This window comes from Ostrinia nubilalis, chromosome 6 (genome assembly GCF_963855985.1).
Source record: "Ostrinia nubilalis chromosome 6, ilOstNubi1.1, whole genome shotgun sequence".
Classification (NCBI taxonomy): Eukaryota; Metazoa; Arthropoda; class Insecta; order Lepidoptera; family Crambidae; genus Ostrinia; species Ostrinia nubilalis.
The window spans coordinates 2,969,346-2,991,676 of record NC_087093.1 but is presented as its reverse complement, the minus strand read 5'-3'; the positions used below and the strand labels follow the sequence as shown (position 1 = coordinate 2,991,676).

Sequence of the window (22,331 nt, the reverse complement as noted above, 5' to 3'; positions counted from 1 at the left end):
AAAAACAGTAATAATGCTAAATAACAGGCAATACTAAAAAAATACATAAAATACACAAAAAATGCCAACAAATAATAAAAAATGATACTTTTTGAAAAAAATCTGCTTAAAAATTCGTATTTTTTTGGTTATTTGATAAATTTCTCCAAAAAATGCCCTTATAACAGATGGTTTTTATTACTTTTTATTATTCTCTATCGTATTACTTTTGAAAAACCAAAAATCGCATGTCTCTATCCCTATCACAACATTTGCTATGATCGTTTGAACTAAGCCTCTCCGGGCGCGCCATTCAACGCTTCGTTGACAACGAAACTGAAAATGGCTACATTTGTAATTTTGATAAAGACAAGTTAGATTTCAAATAAAAACAAAAGATTTCGAAGTGAAATAAGCAATTAAGTTAAAATTAAAATTATCTCTACCTGTAGCGGAGAATAATGTTGTGGCAGGCCTTTGTTCAAACGATCATAGCAAATGTTGTGATAGGGATAGAGACATGCGATTTTTGGTTTATATATAGGTAATACGATAGAGAATAATACAAAGTAATAAAAACCACCTGTTATAGGGGCATTTTTTGGAGAAATTTATCAAATAACCAAAAAAACACCAATTTAAAAGCAGATTTTTTTCAAAAAGTATCATTTTTTATTATTTGTTGGCATATTTTGTGTATTTTATGTATTTTTTTAGTATCGCCTGTTATTTAGCATTATTGCTTTTTTTATTTTATCAAGATATACCGCTTAGTCTAAAAGTTATTACGTTTTCTTTACAAGAAGTAATTGGAAGAAAAAAAAATCTATAAAAAATTAAAAAAAAAATCTCAAAAAAATTTTGACCTCTTTTTTGTCGATAAAAATAGGTCTAGTTTCATCTATTTTCATATGTACACTTTAACGTGACTCACACTGTATAGATGTGCTGTCGACTGTACCATGAATAGTTTTTCAACATGATGACTATAGCCCGGTTTCTGAAGAGAGATTCTTGGCTTGAGCGTGCTCATCTTCTTATCAAATTCAATAAACTGTACATATTAAATTCACCCTTAAGTATAAAATGAGCACGTTCAAATACTAATTTTCAATTCAGAAACCCGGCCAGTGGCTTAGATACTAAAACGCTGAAAATTGTCTTTTATAGTTTAATAACACACTGCCTCCTGTCACACAAAAAAAACCTTAGAAAATTATCAAATAGTGTAATAATGATGATGGCCTCTTCCAACCATAATCCTCTTTCTCTACTAAAATGATGATCAAACCAAGCCTGTTTTATTACGCATTCCAGTTAGTAAAACAGAGACTTGTAACCTTTGTTCCCAGATAATAATATTACATAGTTTAAAAACATTATTGGTTAACACGACTCTATGAACGGCCATTATCTTTACATTTATCTCGGTTTTTCGCATTTGTTAAATGACTAATTGGGTCAAGTACACATGTACCAGTTGAAGTGTGTGATTGTGTCAACTTAAAAATAGGACAAATAACAATAACATTTGCTTTTGGCTTGGTAACGGTACTTTATCAAAATATTGGACTGGAGGCGTAGATTGTTAGAGCTCTACTACTCCCATTCGCATACATTTGACCAGGGTTCGAGGATATATATCAAGGGATATATATATCAAGATATATATCGGATATATATCCGATATATATCAAGCCGGTTTTGATGATATATATCAACTTTTAAAATTTGTTACTGGATTTGTACTTTTTGACATAAGATTTTTATTTTTTTTAGGTTATTTGGCCGTATTTCAAAGATATTTCATGTTTTTGCTTTATTTGTCTGATTTTAAGTTTTAAAAACATTAAAAACAGGTTTATGTAACACATATGCAATAGTATTCATGAATAATGCAATAAAATAATACTATGGCTTTCATACAAAATTGATATATATCAAAGTTGATATATCGGATATATATCATAAATATCCGATATTTTGATATTTATAATAAATATCGGATATTTTCGAACCCTGCATTTGACCGAATTACATGATCGAAATAGAATCTTATAAAATTGAATGGTTCGAACAACGGGTGTAGTCTTAGGGTAAGTTGCACCACCCTACTTTAACGGTAACTATGACGATAACCGGGGCTTTTTGTATAGAGTTTGACAGATTTTTGACGTTTGTTAAAGTAAGATGGTGCGTGCAACCCAGCCTTATTCTACATTGCTCTAGATACTTCTGACAAGGTTCAATAGTGGATTATATACAAATCATGAGTTTACTTCAGTTCGTTTATTGTACATAGTTGAAACTTTCTTGACCAAAAGATCGCAAGTTTTAGATTATTTGTGCCCAGCTTTAAACATTGTTTTAGTGTCAATCTAATTGTCTATTATGAAAAATGATGCTCCTTGCGATCGAGCTTTTCATGTGCCTAAGACATCTAATAGAGTCTGACACTAGTATTTTACAGACCGTGAAAATCCACAAAAAGAAAATGCGTTGCAACTGCTTTGAAACTGCGCTGCTTTCAGTGTGCCTCAGCCGCGCTGCAACTGACCCGCACTGCTTCTGACCCGCGTTTGGTCTGTGGAAGCCTTTAACCTTGACATTTTCCCGCGACTAGATTTACCTAATACGAGTTAATGTAAATTATTAAAGAAGAATAAGGCTGAGTTTCACCACCTAACTTTGACCGTAACTTTAACGATAACCGGTGTTTTTTGTATGATGTTTGATATATTTTTGACGTTTGTCAAAGTTAAATTAATATAGTGCAACCCAGCCTAACAATGAAAGACTCTAAAAAACTAACAAACTTCTAGTCTAAAGGTAATGTAACAACATTTAACATCGCTCAGGCATATCGATAAAGTTCTTACAATTTTTCCAATGATCTCAATACCTCGTCCTCATAAAGCTGGCCCGCATATTACCCGGCTTTATATCGCAAACCCGGATCGAATAAATGCCGCACTAGCCCCAGGAAGTCCCGATAGGATAGGAATTCTGGAAGCCTTTAACGATGGGATTAAATGCTCTTTTTAGGTACATTTATTGTTTTTTTTATAAGCCCGTGAGACGTAATATGTTATGTAATTCAAAAGTATATTTTTCTAAACAGTGAATTTTCTTGATGCAAAGTATACAAAAATCTATATGTACACATATTAAAAAGGCGACAGCAAACTTCTCATTTTGATATTTTTTTCACATGTTTACGAGTATAACAGTGTACATGTTGTACCCACTTGAAATAAGTCTACATAGTTCCATTATTCAATTACGTTCCTTTACTAGAGAAGTAGAGAAAAAGAAACTATAATCCGGGCCTCTTCAAGGCGAGAGTGAATAAGCACTTACAGGGCAGATATGTACCATCCTAGACTGCATCCCACTTAACATCAGGTGCGATTGTTGTCAAATACCTGCCTTGTTATGCATAAAAAAAAGACTTATTCCTTATAATATGTATATTACTATTCTTTCTCGTCTCTTCAAGAGTTTCTTGAAGGAGGTATTCGTGTAGTCCAATCAACTTAGTTAGTTCAAGGCGAGTCGCAAATCGCAGTCAACATGCCACTTAAACAGAAATAAGTGGCTTACATAAGGTCTCAGTTCGGATTTAAGTAAAGTAAGACCATTTATAGGATTTACAAGGAACATTTACAGTGGAATACACTAAAATAGGAAAATCAAACTCTATATAAATACTGGTTGGTTTGGTGATGAAAATAATATACAATATAATTAAATAAATTACTGTAAGGTTTGGTAATGTAATGACTACTTTATCCTGATAAAAACTTTATTTTTCATTTTTTTTTCTATGACATATTCACTACAATTTTAGTTTAATCCTAACACCATCAATTTTATTGGCATCTGAAACCTTTTCTTGCTCTCTCGTTTGACAAAATCTGTAAATGTAGAGCCAAATAAAAATTTATCAAAGTTAATAAGAATTGTGATACGAATACTAAAATAGTAAGACACGGGTCTTAGCGCGGCGTTTATTAATGAGTTACATTATGATCTCACGGCTTGACGTTTCGGCTGTGATGCTGCAGCCGTGGTCAATTGTGATACGATTTATAAGTAAAAATGTTCTGAAAAGATACAAGCATTTGACTCAAACTCAATCATAGATCAGTCTGAAATTGCTTTTCTCAATTTTCAGACTGACTCAGATATATTCACGGGTATAATATCCAAACTTTAATCTAAAAGATTCCACGTGGCTTATACCACAAGATGTACCACTAGAGATTCTCTTAACTTGCCGGCACAATAGGAATAAGAAGTTCTCAGAACATTATGTGTGTGAGTGAGTGAGTGTGTGTGTGAGTGTGAGCACACTCCACACGTGCGCGGAAGTGTGGGTAGTGGAGTCAGGAACGTTCTTTGTTTTACCCTTTGTTGGCTGGTTTGTGTTGAGTTGGTACAAACCCTATAAGTTCTCTATTAGTTAAGGGATATATTCATGTTTGATTAATTTAACTTAATCTAAGAAAAATGTTGGTAGAGACTTCTAGATTGAGTTACGTTTTATTGGTTGAATAGCAGACGTTTTAAATAGTAAATAATGGTACTAATAAGACCCGTATCAAACAACGCTAATATAAACGAGTACATATTTTTGCTATGAACTTTAGTCAATCTGAACATAACGAAAACTCTACATTGAGGGGTAAAAAAGCAATGAATAAAAGAAGATCGGCTTTATTTCTGCGAAAAATGGCTAATAAAATCGAGTTGGGGACCGTGATCTGAGTCCCTTTAAGTTTTTGCAAGAAGGTATCCCTTACACTGTATGTATGTGTCGTAGAAATATCAGACCCCATCGTCATTAATCTTCCTCTGTAAAAACCCTGATGTCAAATTGTCCGAACCGCCATAGGCTTGACAAGTCTCGTTTACGCTGACGGCTTCAGGACCGTCCAATATTCGACTTTTTTCATCCTACTATCTTTATATCAAATCCCCAAGGCGTGTTGTACCTAGGCAAATATTATGCAGAACTGGTCTGAACCATAGATTAATAAAGCCTAGATAAGTAGCCTAGTAAGCGCATGAAAAGTGAGGCAATTTGTGCACTTAAAATTTGAAACTTTATTGTTTTAATTAAATGTCTTATTAAAATAATTATGAAATAACAAAATAAGAACAATTTATTACAGTAAATATGGATAAAAATCTCTCACTTTCGAAAAAATCACCTTAATTTAAATATTTTAACAAAGTTTTGACAGTATTTTGACAGTAATGACATAAGATTTTTGCCTCACTTTTGACGAAGCGTTTGTATGAAAACTACAGGGTGTTTGGCGCATCGTGTGCCAAAATGATTTGGCGGATAGAATGGGTCATTACCTGTATTTTCAGCCCCCATAACACGATCCATGCCAGGCGGCTACTTTTAAATTATTATTTTTAGTAATTTCACCAAAATACCCAAATCGCATCATTTAATGTCGATTTAAAAAAAAACTACTAGGCGTAGCCTCAAAGTGAATATTTTGTTTTGACGTGCGTTGATGTAGGGTTGCATCAAATCTAAATTTACTATCAAATATCGTCTAGTTTTTTTTAAATTCAGCTTTGAAGTTTTCCGAAAAGTAAAAAATGGACTGAACATTTAAGTTTACATGGCTATACATTTTTTTTTTAAAAGAGATAGCGATCTTCGGATTTTATCAAAACTTCTCTAGTCTATCCCCATTCAAACGGTATACTAATCTTGTTTAAATAATAACAAGAACTTCACAAATTCCTTAAATTAGTGAATTGACTCTACTCGGACTGATTTGCGAAATTTGTGTGTAAAGCCCCTTTTTGTGTGAATAGCACGTTAAACACCTAACAAGTAAAAATTATTTATCTAATGCAATGTAAAAACCTTTTCCCTATCGTTTTTCAATGTGGATTTCTTGAAATTAAAGACGAAAATAATTATTTTGATCGTTTATTAATTATTACAAATTTTGTTCAAAATGACCGCCTCGGCAACGTATACACTCACGACATCTTCTTCTAATTTCGACTGTTGTCGTATGCAGCCACATTTCTCTTTTTATTACTACAAAGGCGTTTTCTACTCGTGGATTGGAAAAGATGGCCCTATACAGTGGCCTGCACGTTCCCCAGACCTAACTCCGTTAGATTTTTACGTCTGGGGACAAGCTAAAGAACTGGTATACGTAGCGGATTCAAACAATAGAAGAACTACAACAACGAATAGAAAACGCCTTTGTAGTAATAAAAAGAGAAATGTGGCTGCATACGACAACAGGCGAAATTAGAAGATGTCGTAGTAATTGTGTAAACAAAATTTGTAATAATTAATAAACGATCAAAATAATTATTTTCGTCTTTAATTTCTAGAAATCCACATTGAAAAACGATAGAGAAAGGGTTTTTACATTGCATAAGATAAATAATTTTTACCTGTTAGGTGTTTAACGTGCTATTCACACAAAAAGGGGCTTTACACACAAATTTCGCAAATCAGTCCGAGTAGAGTCAATACACTAATTTAAGGAATTTGTGAAGTTGTTGTTATTTATTTAAACAAGATTAGTATACCGTTTGAATGGGGATAGACTAGAAAAGTTTTGATAAAATCCGAAGATTGCTATCTCTTTTAAAAAAAAAATTATAGCCATGTAAACTTAAATGTTCAGTCCATTTTTTACTTTTCGGAAAACTTCAAAGCTGAATTTAAAAAAAACTAGACGATATTTGATAGTAAATTTAGATTTGATGCAACCCTACATCAACGCACGTCAAAACAAAATATTTACTTTGAGGCTACGCCTAGTAGTTTTTTTTTTAAATCGACATTAAATGATGCGATTTGGGTATTTTGGTGAAATTACTAAAAATAATAATTTAAAAGTAGGCCCCTGGCATGGAACGTGTTATGGGGGCTGAAAATATAGGAAATGACCCATTCTATCCGCCAAATCATTTTGGCACACGATGCGCCAAACACCCTGTATATCCATCTAGGCTTTATTAATCTAAGGTCTGAACAGTGTCTTACTCATGAATGTCACGCATAAAAAATTTCTCCGCCAAAAATCTGTCGATTTAAACACAAATCTATTCTCTACGGCTACAGCATCAGTTACGCTACCAATAATTATCTTAGGTCGTTACCATTTGCATTTTTAACAATGTCAGTGAACTCTCTGAATGTCATTTGCGCAATGACAGTTGTGCAACTGAAGTGCAGTTGCATTCACAATGTTAAGGATCTTCTTTGTCTTTCCTACGCTTTGTGGGCTGAGGAGTAAATTTGTAAACATCTTAAAAGTTTTACGAGAGTTCCTATTGACATTAATTGCAGGAATTGTTATGTTGTAAACTTACTTGAGCTCGGCTTTTGAAGATTTTATAGATTTTTGATCTATAGTTCGTTCGTTTAAGCCAAATGACGTCCACTGCTGGACAAAGGCCTCCTCCAAGGTTTTCCACAATGCATGGTCCTGCGCTGCCCGCATCCAGGCTCTAATTAACATATTTCATTGTATTCTCGCCATGATTGGTGGCATTTTGTCTTTAAATTCACTCTAAGTTTTTGGATAGGAAAGGAAAGGCTCTATCTTCTTCTGTAAATCCTGTTTAATTTAAACTCCACTATATTACAAGTTCTACTGGTAATTCACGTGATCGCATCTCGTTCATACTCATAACAAAAGAAACGAATCGATTTCTCATTCCAATGCCAAGCCCAACTCAATATAAGTAGGTTTCTATAGCTTTTAGTCGAAGTATACCTACTTCAGTTAGAATTTGAACTAGATTCCTCTATAAAGACAAAGATATTCAAAATCGATGAAGCCTTGAACCTAAAACAATAGTAACCAATCGACCCAATAAGAAATCAAGTTTACAACTGGCATTAAAGTGGAGCAGTTCTCTGGAAATATTATAATTTCCAACAGATAAATTAAGTAGTATACTAGCGGTTTAGAGGTTCAAGTTTATTCATTTTATTTTTATGCATAACAAGGCAGGTATTTTTCGCACCTGGTGTATAGTGTGTTATAACCGGAATTTTTCCTGAACAATTTGTAATGGAGTTGTGAGATTTTGGCTTAAAAAATATAGACAAAACAAAACAACTTAAGCCATATACGAGTATCGTCTTTAACGTGTCACAGTGAATGTAAAACCCTTGTACATACTAATTAACAGTTTTTTTTTAATATTAAAAAGTTTAAATATAAATATGGTTAAATATAATCACAGTTTGTTTCACCACAAAACAATCTCGCGTTTATTTTTGTAACGTTAACTGCGCACAATCGCAGTATTTTTATCCGCTCAGGTGTATATTTATCAACAATATACAATAAAAGTTTATCTTTTAAAATATAAATCATTAGTCAGATTCATTATTTGAAAAATAAAATAAAACGTTTGACTGATATGAAACAAAGTAAATAAAAATCATCATCCTACTAATAATAAAAATGCGTAAGTTTGTAAGGATGTATGTTTGTTACTCATTCACGCAAACTATAAAACGGATTTTGATGAAACCGAAGTTTATTGTTTATACATCAGATTTTTTTTAATGCAAGACAAGGCAGGTATTTGACCGCAATCGCACCTGATGTTAAGTGAGATGCAGTCTAGGATGGTACATATCAGCCCTGTAAGTGCCTATTATTATAGGCTAAAGGGGGAAAATTCGTTCTGTGACAAACTAAATTACACCCAGGCAAAGCTTCGGGCAAAAGCTAGTTATGTATAGACTTGACGACATGACGTGTCTGGCAAAAAGCGACGACGAACATGTCACACTAGACAAAGCGGAGCGGAGAATAGACGTAGTTTTCTATTTACGCTTAAAGGTAAGCTCCGCAATGGGACTTACGTGAAATTGACAGTTCACGAACAATTTGTACTATTCTTTTTTTGATGAGTAATTTAATTACAAAAAATAATTGGCCACGACAGATTAGCAGCGACGCTAAGTCCTCTGACACTATTTCAGTCTTATTTTTTTGGCTCTACCTCTGTATTAACTTTCATCTTTAGATACTTAGATCTTTAGATCTTGAGATAACGGTTTTGTGACAATAAAGTAATTTGTACCTACGAGTACGAAAGTTAAACCATCGGTTTTCAAAATTTACTGTCCAAATATAATAACATCTTAAAATTTTAAAGTGCATGACTATTAGTACATGACTTAGTGGCTACAATACGACTACTGAAACGTCAATATTATTGTCATATATGTCTTGTTGTATCGCGACATAACAAACAACCTTCTTTATTGTCTGAAACGGAATTGGTACGCGTGTAAATATTGTCCAACCAACCAAAACCTATCGTTTATATGGAGCTGCGTTTGGTAGAGGGGTCAAGCAAAAAGCAAAATTAATGCAGCATGCATTAATTAATGTATACAGATGAAGATGACAGTATATCAAGTTAAACATCGTGGCATCTTATTTAGCTGTTATAAGTGCTAATTTGCAATAAAAATGTAATATCTGAAGTGCCGGAAAGTAAAGTATCGGAAAACGCAGCGTGTGACGTCCACCCAAAAGGTGGACCGACGACACGTTGCCCGGTTGGTAGCAGGCCGCTACCAACCGGGCAACATGGAAAGCATTGGGGGAGGCCTATGTTCAGCAATGGACGTCTTATGGCTGAGATGATGATGATCTGAAGTGCTGTTGACTGCAGTATTTATAGAGCATCAGACACTTTTGTTGCAAAACCTATTGCAACCGTATAATCCTGTGTCACAGTGTTTAGCTTGGCTCTCGTCTGTACGATAAAATCTATATCATTATTACTTTGTGTCTAAATAATAATGTAGAGTCTGCATTTGCCAATAATATCCATAGAAATGAGAAGCTAAATTAATAATAACATTGGATACTTCAGTAAGACGGTATAATAACTCATTGTCAGAAACGAATAGGCTATTAAGTGACCATAATTCTGAGCAAAATTGATTAGAATAGTAACTACTTGACTTCGCATACCAGCCAATGGGTAGCGTATTCGATTCTCACAGAGGACTTATAATAGTGATATGAACACGAGCTACGTGGACATTTTTATAGTATGTATCATTTAAATAGTAATATCAGTCCCTCTATTTGGTGCTATAGAAATAATTTGATGGAATAGTTAACCATGCTATTGTCATTATTGTAATAAGCCGATCTAATCTAGCTACACTCACAACAATGAAACTGGTTAATAATCAAACAATATTCGGTATCGTGTCCAAATTATATTGAACCATGCGACTCTACCAAGCTGCTATCGTGATATCATCAAACAAAATCATGGTTTCGACATTGATTCTAAAAATAGAGTCCCTTGGAATCAACTGTAGAGGATGGGCCATAAAAATCGTAGCCATTTCATTTGCTTTTAAAATAATATTTGCGTTTGTTAACCAAAAGAGCTTGTCCTAGAAATGTCCTGGCAAACGTTTGATAAAAATAATAATGCAAATATTTTTGAGCAAGTGTCGACGGGCGTTTTTATTGCTAAAACTATCTGTTCACGAATGATTCAATGATTATAATGCACTGATATCTTGTGGTTTAGATGAGTTTTTATGTTGACTGCGTCAATATGCATGCATGTTAAAAACTGGTGGGTTTTTAAGTCATATTTATACATTTACTTATTGCAGCTTCTTGTGTAGACTTGGTAGATTTACTCGTATGTTGTATGCGTGTCAATATGTATTTAACAAATATAATGTAAAGTAGGCACTCTAGGCCATTTCATGAATATGAACATTATTGAACATTTAAAGTGATTCTTGCTAATCAGTTTTCTTTGTGTTCAAATAACCCTTTGCATTATTATTACTGCGTAGAGTCACAGTACGTCTGAAACGAAAGTGGAATAAAATGATTCATGACTGAAAGGTATGTAGTTCAATTGTTGTCTGACATACATTTCACCCAAAAATCTTAGCACTAGGCTGCTACGTAGGAATCTTACGCCTCTCAACAAATCTTGATGCTGACAAAAAGACTTTGATGACATAAAACGATTGTTATCAAACCTTATTCGCGTTCGTAAAAACAAGGGAGCCACCGCAGCCTCAATACGCAAGTACGTACCAAAACAATGGACGGTGCGGTCGTAAAACGTAATAACAGTGTTGAATATTCACCTGAATCGTAAACTTGGGATGGTAATCCACACACGCTGAGTGATACACAACACTATTCGTTCACACACATCGAGGTTTTGGGCAAGATGTACGCGATTCGTGTGCACACAACGCGTCCTCTCCGCGTCTGATCCGCGACTAGTCCGTTGTCATAACGAACTCGTGCCGTACGGCGTTATTCATCACGGCCCTGGCACCGAGCACAGCCGACTGCCGCCGACTTCCACAGCTGTTTAATGTTTGTGACTGAGTACATTGCCAATCGATTGTCGCCCCTGCGTGATGTAACGCCTTTATTATGAATACATTTCATACATTCACTTGCAGAAAATTACGATTAAACTTTCGTTTTCCCAATCTGAATAAAGAGGAAACGGTAGTTGAAAAACTATCTATAATACAGCAAGATTTATACAAGTATTCGTGTGAAAATACAGCATACAGCTAGAATCTAATAGGAACCGAGTACGCGTCGGAATATGAACGGCAGTAGCCAGTGCATTTTGAGTGCGGTCGCACCGACGCAGAAAGAGAAAGGGGCATGCGACTGGTACGCTCTAACATCGATTTCGGTCATCGTACCGGTCTTTTTTCGTTGTAATGCTGCGTCCCATTCTGGCGGGCGGTATACGCATGCGTGCGGTTCAACTGCAACCCCCTCTGTTGGGAAATAGTGGCCCATTTTAAGTCGGACACCTGAACTCGGTGTACCTTTGACTTGGAACCCTCAAAATATGTAGAACAGTCCACTGCGATGGCCGACATTCTTGGACTTGTTTTCAAAACGAAACCTAGGACTCGATTCAAACTAGAGTATAATTTAAAATTTTGATAGACCTCAGACCTCAATCTGTACTTGTGATTTGTGTCGCGTATCATTTCAAAATGTAGAGACGTCATAAAATATACTTACAGTATTAACTTGATTCGAGTTCGAGTTTACAATAACATTCTAAGGTGGATCAAGAGTCCACAATTTGACCCAAAAATTACTAGAATATAATAATTGTATCTCCTTTCAATTTACAAAAAAGGCCAAAAGTTGTGCCGAAACGGGTTAATGTAGAGTCAAAACCAACTCTATTTTGTTGTTTAGTTGAATTATAATCTCATATCGTAACTTTCATACTTTTTATACGTCACTATAGACTAGTATTCATGACTCCAAGTAAAATATTCGTACCACACTAAGATTCGGGAACAACAACAGAAACCCCTACGGGATTCGAACCGCAACTGTATGGCGTTGCAGTCGAGTACGTAAACTACGAGAACAATTAACAATACTTTTACTAGAGAGATTCCTATTACGATACCAACTAAAATATAAATAGTGTTAATAAACGCTGTGTAGTTTATTTACCATAACGAAATGGGGGGTGCCAGATTTGGCACGATTTCAGAAATACAACCAGAGAAACTTAATATGGCCCCGTGTTGCAGTACAACCACAATTCGACTACTGGTGAATGGCTGTATACTCTTTAGTCTACTTAAGTTTCTTGTATAGTTAATTCAGAATTATATTCTTCAAGCTGATAGTATTGACTGTAATAATATAGGGTGCAACTTTCTTTTCCAAAATAATTTGTCGCTACCAAAACTTAATTTCATTCATAGGAAGGGGATTATTCAGGGGAAGTCTTACATGCTCATACAAGCTTTGCTTAATTTAGGACTAGGGACGCAGTCTAAAATGTCCAAGGATATTTATTTATTTATCAAAGAACATAATGACATTATGTTGTAATTTTCTCTTTTTCGTTAGCTTTTTGTGTATCTAACTAAAATGGTATCTAATCCAGTGTAACACTCGAATAGGTAAGACATCGGTACGAGATTTATTTATCTAAAATCTAACATGCCAAAATCGGCTACGAAACTCTTCAAGCATTTTTCGCTATTTAATTTTCTCGCAGTTTCAAATTCAGCTATCAACACACTTGAAACATTCACCCTGTATGTATACTTCTAATTGGACTAGCACATGCAAGTATAAAACCAGTAAAATAGAGCAGTTCCTACCGCCGCAACATGCATTACCTAGGATTTACTGTTTAACCAATAAAAGCCAACCGGGGTTATCGGAAATCCGAAGGAAGTTTCATGAGTTTTCTTTATAAGAATGAAAATAAATTATAATTGGCAAATATCAAGAATTTGAAGGAACAAAGCTCAATAATTTTGTAGACAAGGTAGAAGAGAGTTATACTTAGTCCCATTGATAAAAAAAACTCGTAAAAACTCATAAAACTCATTTGTTTCTGTAAATAGGCTTTAAAAAAGCACTTTTACACGTCCCTGTATTAACCCTACTACTGCTTCAGGACAATAAATGGGCCAGTGTTGAGAAGAAGCAGCGCAAGAAACTCAGTCACTATGTAATTTACGAATACGTAATTTCATTAGAAACTCTTATTTCAATTACGAAACAAAACAAATAGTATGTAGTAGTAACTTTACAATACTGATAAGTTATCATACCATTAGTTAACATGCAATTGAATCTGTTGACATAAGGTCAACACGACAGTCATTATTGTACCTTTGTATAAGTACCATAAATTAGCATACAATTGCATTTTGTATTAAATCTGTATTAAAATTAATATATTATTTAAAAATCACGTAAGTCACGCTTATACTCAACTTTTTTTATTTTATTATTTTATTTCAAATATTATAACATATTAATTTCTACACATTAAGGGATAATAAATTTGATTCAGTTACCTTTTTAAACCATTCGTGAGCAAATTCGTGAAAATAAACCACTCTCATTTTCAAACTAACAGCAACTATGTCGATAACGGTTTAACATACTTCAGCATAAGAATACAAAATACATTTTAGTTAGCCAAAACTGTATTTTTATTATTTCCAAGTTGCTAGACTCCTCGTCAATAAAATATCGTGGTACCTCAGCTAACTACTCGCTTCGGCCCTTCAACGAAGCACCGAAGTTAGCCCAGTGCCTCTACCATGAGTTTACCTACCGAGCATCTCGCTATCGAGGGCGTAAAAAAATGTATGGCAAATTGTACAGCGCCTCTAGCGGTTAGTAGCTGAACCACAGCAAAACTAAAAACACTACCATGAGTTCATCTCAAATCGTTAGGTAAAAAACCTATCTAAATGAATACGATAGCGACTAAAGTTTTTATCAAGTTTCATACAAATAACTTACTACCATGAGTTGCAATTTTCAAAGATGTCATCGAAAAATACCTTAGCTGTCACAGTAACGTAACTCACTGGCTTATTGACGTGTGAAAAGCAAAATAAAATTGTGGTTTTAGGTCATTTTAGGTGTTTTCTTTATTAAATTATGTCGGAAAGAAGTTTATTACGATGGAACATGTTATCAGCATGTGGGCAGACCTCCCACTAGGTGGACCGACGATCTGGTGAAGGTCGCGGGAAGAACCTGGATGCGGGCACATTGTGGAGATCCTTGGGGGAGGGAGAGGATGCTGCGTTTCCCAGAGATATGCGAGGGAATTGTGTCGTGCGAAGATGTCTAGCTGTGCTGTGAAAATGTGTGCGGGTTTCCACCAAAGCTGTGCGAGGAAAATGTATCGTACGAGGATGTGTAGCAGAGATTTGAAAATGCTCATTAGTGTTGTACAGCCTGAGCCTTTTCTACCAGAGATGTGCTGACCGAGGCGAGGTAAATGAAGCGATTCTATTGGTTCTTTACAAACACATCCTTCGCTACCCATCCTCGCACATCTCTGGTGGAAACGCAGCCTTACGAGATCATGATAGAAAGCTAATCCGACAATGAATATGTATTTTCATAAGTTGAAATTTACTTTTGTTTTTAATCAGTCTCCGTATTATGTACCTATTAGGTTTTGTGAAATAAATAGTCAATAAAAATTAATCATTTTATTTTCAACTAGCTTTTGCCCGCGGCTTCGTCCGCGTGAAATTTAGTTTGTCACAGATCGTCATAATTATAGCCTATATGTTAATCTGGGTTATAAACAATAATACTGTAGTTTCATCAAAATCCGTTCAGTAGTTTTTGCGTGAAAGAGTAACAAACATCCAGACATCCAAACTTTCGCATTTTTAATATTAAGTAGGATATTAGTAGGATATGTATTTACTTAATTATTATTACTGACGAGATTGCTACCATGTATGTTTAGTGACCATGAAAGATTAAAACAATATAATGTATTTAATTAATTATAATATCTTAAGTTTTACAATAATAAGGTAGGTATATCCATCCAGTTACCCTAGGTCTTTATTATGGATTTAATTTACAAGTAGTTATTTACAAGCACTCTGCTCTAAATCTTTTGGCTTCAGGGTAGAACCTGGACCGCCACCAGTCCAGTGTTCCCTTGGCAGCTCTGTGTATGCGAGTTGCCTTCTTCTTGATGTTTAAAGTCACTCCACACCTTAACAAATAAACATTACAAATAATAATGACGAAATAAGATAAAAGCAATCAAAATGAATAAAGTAGTAGGTATTTATACACACTTTTCTCAATTTGTCAGTAGTTTTCGTGTCGCCGGTGGCATCAGCATTTCACGTTCGCGTGTCCGTTAGTTCCACCCATCGTTGACTATTGTTGGCTCTTTCTTGGGGCCCTTCAGTGGGCTTACTCAGATCGCCATATCTATAGAAAAACAACTTTATTGTATCTAGAAAATATAAATCTAGCACTCATATTACTGAATTTTAGCTAGGCACGTGGAAGTTATGCTGGAAAGGTTGTATTTCTCCAAAAAAACCAGCTCAAAATTATTCGTTTAATTTAGAAATTCCTCCACTACATAGTATGTTTATTTTTACTTAACTTACCTTTCCATAAATTCTACAATCGGTTTAAACGGATAGTCGCAGGTTCTCATTTTCCTATCGTGGTTAAAATCCAATTTTTTGTGGAAAATTATTCATCAATAATCCTTCAACAAAACATGTTTTGTTATCTGTTGTCATGACAACAGCTGCGTCAAAGTCGCAATGACAAGAAATAAACAATACAAATTTAAAATCATCATGTTAATTCAGCTTTAAGCACTGTTCTAGGACACTTAAATTTTGCAGTGTTATTTTTGACATTTTTGTTATTTCCTACTCTATCTTTTCTATATAGTTAGAAAGGAGCGGCATTCGTTCTTTCATTCATCCATTCATAGAGTGTGAAGTTGGATACGTTAACATGTTCACCAACATAACATCACAAAACCATCGAATTATCGCTGGCGAGTAAAGTATACGGTAATTGAACTCATGGTATGATTTTAATGCAAACTTCATCGATCCACGTTTAAACTCTATCGACTGTAGTATACGAATACAAGTTTTCGATGGCAACTCATGGTAGAGGCACAGTAGTGTAGTCAGACACTTTTTTTCACACTCGGGAAATCGGAAGTCAGTCAAGTCAAGATGCGAGGCGAGGTTGCTCGAAGTAAAGTGAAGTGTGTGCCACACTATATCTACTTCAGTCAACTTCGCGAGTAGTGTGTAGCTGAGGCAGAAATTAGAACAACGTCGCCACGTTGCGCCCTCTATTAAGAACAAAGCACATTTTCATCCCCGCCAACATGGGGTTGTTCTTTCTATACGGCATGGTGCTAACGATCGTAGGTTGTAGTTCACTTATGTGAACAACCCTTTGGACTGACCTTGTGGTAAAAGATGCTGACTATAGAAAATGGTCATTTGCATTTCACGCTTCGGGCGTTAAGTAAGAAGCTAACATAAATTAACAAGGAAAAATCCATGATTCTTTTACTTTTAACTGGACACAAAATATATTGTTTAATAAGCGCGAGTGTTTTATACATATTGATTTTTATTTAATCCCGAAATATTACGACTCTACCACATAATAGGTAGATATATAAAACTCTATCCATAATAAAATGGCTGCCATCTAAATTTTCTTAAAACTGAAAAATTTAACCTAGCCGCTTTTCTACACGTACCTCGTGCATTTCCTGACCTAGAGTTTTCTAACAAAAGTAATTTTCAGTAGTTAGCAGTTTTAGCACCAAGTGTGGATAAGTTTTAATCAAGTTATTTTACTTTAAATGTTAGTTTTTGCTTCTCAAGTAAAATGGTTAAACTTTAGGAGTCAAAGGTGCTGTTAAAAAATTAAATAAAAATATTGATTGACGTCTGGATACGAAAAGGGCGCAGGCGTGAACTAGCACAGTCAATATTCAGCAGTAAGACGATATGCTTTGACGAACGATTTCTAGTCACTTTCAGCTTCTTTTTCCCAGCGAGTAAGAGACTATTATTATTTTCATTTACACCTACCATCCACCAGCAGTCTAAGACTTTTCATCAGGTAAATCCATACTTTGTGATATAAGAAAATAACACAAACTTTATTAAATTAAAATAAGCTTCTACTTTAAAAGCACTGTGGACTGTTCCGAGATGCGCACAATAGAATCTGCGACACTGCACCAGAACGGGCATTTTGGCAGTGCCGTGATGCCACGTGTTACGAACCAAACGTAACGAGGGCGATAAAATCAACGAGGTAACAAACACGCATGATTGCACATGTGCAGTTAAGTTTCATGTAGCGTCGTGTCGCGTAGTATCATGTCGCGTATGTCGCGTTGCGTCGCGTTTGTCATTATTAATTATGTATTTAAAAAAAGCGTCGAATGCAATGGTATACTCTTTTACTGGCGAGAGACATTAATTTTAATAAGAAGTTTAATTTGACGTTAAGAGTGGATTCACCAAAATAATAGTAGTCAAAGATCGGACTAACTGATCGGTCGACTCTCGAATAGGTAGTCCAGTGCCATAAAATATAGTAAAGTTCACAATACGAGATATTTTTTAAGCCTGGCGCCAGTGATAGAATCCTAAGCATTAATAAATCTCAATTAGTTGTGCTGACTTGCCGAGTATGGCTGAAGAATGCAATCTAGATACCAGGTTTTATTGAATTATGTAAGCCTAACATTCAACTGGGGCAGCCATGCGGAAAATGTGCCTTCCTCATTCTAAAATTTCTAGGAAAAATTGGAAAATACCCAGCGATGCTGCAATGGAAAATACCTAGCAAATAGTTTTAGACACCAGGGACGTAGACAGACGTAAACGTGGCGATCGATGGCAAAATACATTTTCGTACTAAATCGCAAAAAAGTTTAAGTATCAGGTATCTTTTGAAGAAGAAAATTGCTAACCTTTTTCTCGTGCAAAAGCTTCGTATTAAGAATTCAACAAGGAGATGCTACATCCTCACTGTCTGAAAAACCTTTTAAAACAAGTTAATAATTTCAGTCTTGCCAGGTTCAGCGCTGTGCATACGAGCTTGTGTGGTTTTCATCCGAAATTTCAGAAAGAAAACCACAAGATTTCATGTTCCACACAAAAATGTGCAAGTAGAGCGAATATTATATTTATTTTATTAAATCTACACTTCTTGAGAAAAAAAGTGTGTAGGTAAGTATGGAATAAATAAGCTAAGTTATTATATCACATGTAATACGGGTATAATACCTATAAATTTTCCGATCCTTGAAATACCAAGCACTGAATCAATCAACTACTGCATTAATCAGAATTAATTACTATGTCTAATTAGTTACTCATTGAACTTCAATCAGCCTCAATGTATTTGACATCTGTTAAGAGTCTCAATTTATTGGCAATTTGATCTTTTGAACATCTGTGCAGAAACTAGTAAATACTTAGTTTTGTTATATGTAAAAGCTACAGTCTACGTTTGCGGTCTGAAAGCTCCTCTATGACTCTACACTGTTCTACTACACACCAAGCCCGCTGTCAGCCTGGCAGCTTGGCATTGACGGCTTTATTTCAAAATACCTAATGATGTTGACGACTTGTACTTTTTATGTGGCAGGTTTTTTGTGTTTGGTTTGCTGCATTATACAAGTTAGGTCAGGTCATAATAAAAAAAATTAACCAGCATTTGAACCCGAAACCCACTCCATTTACCTAAGGCAACCCACTACGAAAGCATTGGGGAGGCCTATGTTCAGCAGTGGACGTCCTATGGCTGAAATGATGATGAACCCACTACGACATCGGGCCACAAATAAATATTAAAGTGCAATCATTTATCGGTAATATATCTATTTGAGTATCACAACTGGTATAATTACTCTGAACCCAATAGATCAATGAAGGGTTGCGTTTTTACATTCTCTTGAAGCTTATCTTTAATGCAATAAATATGTAAATAATATATGTCGTGCACTCGAAAGCACTTTTAACAGGTTCGGTCTTTATGGAAATCCTTGAGGCAGACCTTTGCTACATACCTTTTGGTTAAAAAACAAAAAAAAAACGAATAAAATTATTCAAATAGGTTTTTGGTTACAAACATTCCTGTAATTTACCTAGTGATAAAATTTAAGTAAGCCTGAAATGGTCAGCTCATATTAACATATCGAGCTATACAGGGTGTTAGGTAAATGGGTATATGAGCCGACACTAGCCCATGTTAACATGGTCATATAAATGGTATGGTGAAGTCAGAAAATTGATCTTCTTTTTAATAATTAAAATTTTCATACAAATCGGAATTTATAAAATTTATTTTGTATGAAAATTTAAAAAAAATTAAATGATGATATCAAATGTCTGACTTCACCATACCATTTATATGACCATGTTAACATGGGCTAGTGTCGGCTCATATACCCATTTACCTAACACCCTGTATATAATATACATAATATTATTATACTTATGTACTTATTGGACATGCTCTTAAATAAGACCGGTCTAAACTAAACTTTGGACTTTATCAGTGGTAATAAACCCACTGTAATGGACAGCAGTCTTATTAAAAAACATGTTTATATGACTAAACCAATTTCTTACTACCAAGAATATCAATTATAATTATTGATTGACTTAAATGGCGCTATTGTGCACCCCAAAAATACCCTGTGGGAGTCGCATCGTGTCAGCCGCCGTACTGCGAGATAGGCCGCGAAGAGGCCGCTTATATTTATAACCTCCGGCCGAGAGGTCCGAGAGGCTGTCTCGCTCGCACACCCGCCGCGGGAGCTCCGTGTGGATGTAACCTACGCGCGAGAGGACAGATATTGCTGTCCCGCTTCCTCTATGGGGCGCGCGCGGGAACGCGTTTTTTTTTTTTGAAGGGACGCGCGCTGGTAGCTTGAGGAGCTTTTCCAGCTCTGAAAGTTTCAATGTTTTCATGTCGTGTGCGACAGCCAATGTTTCTGTCTATTTTCTGTGTACTATAAATATAGCGCATTTTGTAAATAGTAAATAAATCATCACTTCAAATCTGGACTCTGAGTTTCACTCATCTACCTGCACCTACCTTCTCCTCGACACACAGTTAGGCTCCATAACCCATTTAAAATATGAAAAATATGGGCTTTTTATACTTATCTTACCCGGGGGTGCAGATGCGATCTTTGGTAGAGTAAGCTTGCCCAGCAGGAGAGTTGCAACAGCCGCTGTGGTCTATTAGTGGCATGGGCCACCTGTTTCAAACCCAAGGATCCCAATTCGATTCCCAGTGAGGGCAAAATTTTCTGCTAGGTTTAGTTAGTGATAGAGGTTAAGGTTTAGTTAGTGTTATTAGTTAGCCGTAAAAACTTGGAGGTAGAATAGCTAGATCTTCTGTGGTTGAGGATTCTTGGTGGAGCTCAGTTCCTTCGTGGGCCTGATCAAGACTTTTCAGGTGGCTGGTAAGTTCCAAGTTCTTAAGTATTCTTAAGTCTTGTACTATACAAGTAAGTTCAGAGTGGAATATTTAGCAAAACTGCCTCCAGCCAGATGCGCGCGCATACCAATTGACGCTAAATGGCCTAACAAGCGCAAGCGCCACACAATGACCTGATTGGACGCTTCAATCAAATTGGTAGGTACTTGAATTCATTTGTGGTCTTTTGAACGAACAACAAACAATATGGTTTGTGGTTTATATTGGAGATTACTTCCCCCCAAAGGTACCTACTCCATTTAGGCATTGTTATTTTAGTTTTTATATAGTGTAAAATAGGATTATCAGTCTATAGCCTAGTATGCACTTTACTGAAATAAGAAGTTTTACAAATGAGGGGTACCACACTGTACCACACCAGAAATAAATGTCAAAAAACGTAATTTTCAGGAGTAACAAAAGTATTTCCAAATGGAAAAATAAAGTTTAAAGATTTTGGGTCTCCTGAAAATTACATTTACGGGCCATTCTAGACTGCATCACATTTAACTTCATGAGGTGTGATTGCAATACCTGCGATTTTTTTTTCTACATAAAAAAACTTATAATGTGAGGGTTTGGTTATGGAAAGTGTTTTATCTTGTAAAAACAATTACAGTATAAAAGCTCTTGCAGTTTCATCGTATAGGCGTAACACCTTTCAAATTGTAAACATATCGTCAGTGTAATTTATTGCCAGGATGTTTACATTTCCCAAGCATTCTTAAAGAGTAAACTTCGAAAATAAATCATTAGCAAGAGGTAAGATAAAAATAAACGTGACAGAAAACGTTTTTTAAAACAATCTTATACCTGACGCTAGAGTTTTCCAACTACCAAGCAAGTTTCTGTATGGCTACCTGATGGTACCACACGATGTATTAATCCCTGAATATTTATTTATTACCACAGTAAGATCATAATTATTACCGTGTCGTCCACAGTAGCTCTGCTGAATTTATATTATACAGAATTAGCTTCTGAATGACTCTACTAAATACTAAATGGTAACTGAAAATTCTAGAGCAGGAGTCTCCAAACTACGGCCCGCGGGCCATGTCCGGCCCGCCACTGCCATCAATCTGGCCCGCGATAGCTTAAGACTATGCCTATGTTTGCATAGGTGGGCAGAAAAATTAAAATTGTTATGCAACATACGGGAAAAAATATTATGGCCCCAAGCCCCTGGCTTCAAAGTTAGGATTAAGGTTCCCGAGTGTACCGATCATGGACTGGACGACGTAGCATGAAATAACGACCTAGGTGAGGTTTTGGAAGTGATTGCTCCTATAAAGGTATGCTATAGATAGATGACAGACTGATGATTCTTATGAAGCCTCTATTACTTGCAAAATTCATGTAAAACAGTCCATAAGATTGTCCATAAGATTCCTGTGGGTCATCGGCTAGGAACTGTACTAAGCCATTATAAGTGGTTAGCAAAATTATACCTATACGTTAAAATTATACTGTTAT

At 35.4% G+C, this 22,331-nt stretch overlaps 1 long non-coding RNA gene across 1 annotated transcript; it reads right to left on the bottom strand.

The window, feature by feature from the left end:
* Positions 1-15,330: 15,330 nt before the first annotated feature.
* Positions 15,331-15,955, bottom strand: LOC135072876 (uncharacterized). Its single transcript, XR_010257502.1, has 2 exons — positions 15,647-15,955; positions 15,331-15,561 (listed from the first exon to the last, which is right to left on the bottom strand). It is a non-coding gene; the product is annotated as an uncharacterized LOC135072876 (long non-coding RNA).
* Between the last annotated feature and the right edge of the window lie 6,376 nt (positions 15,956-22,331).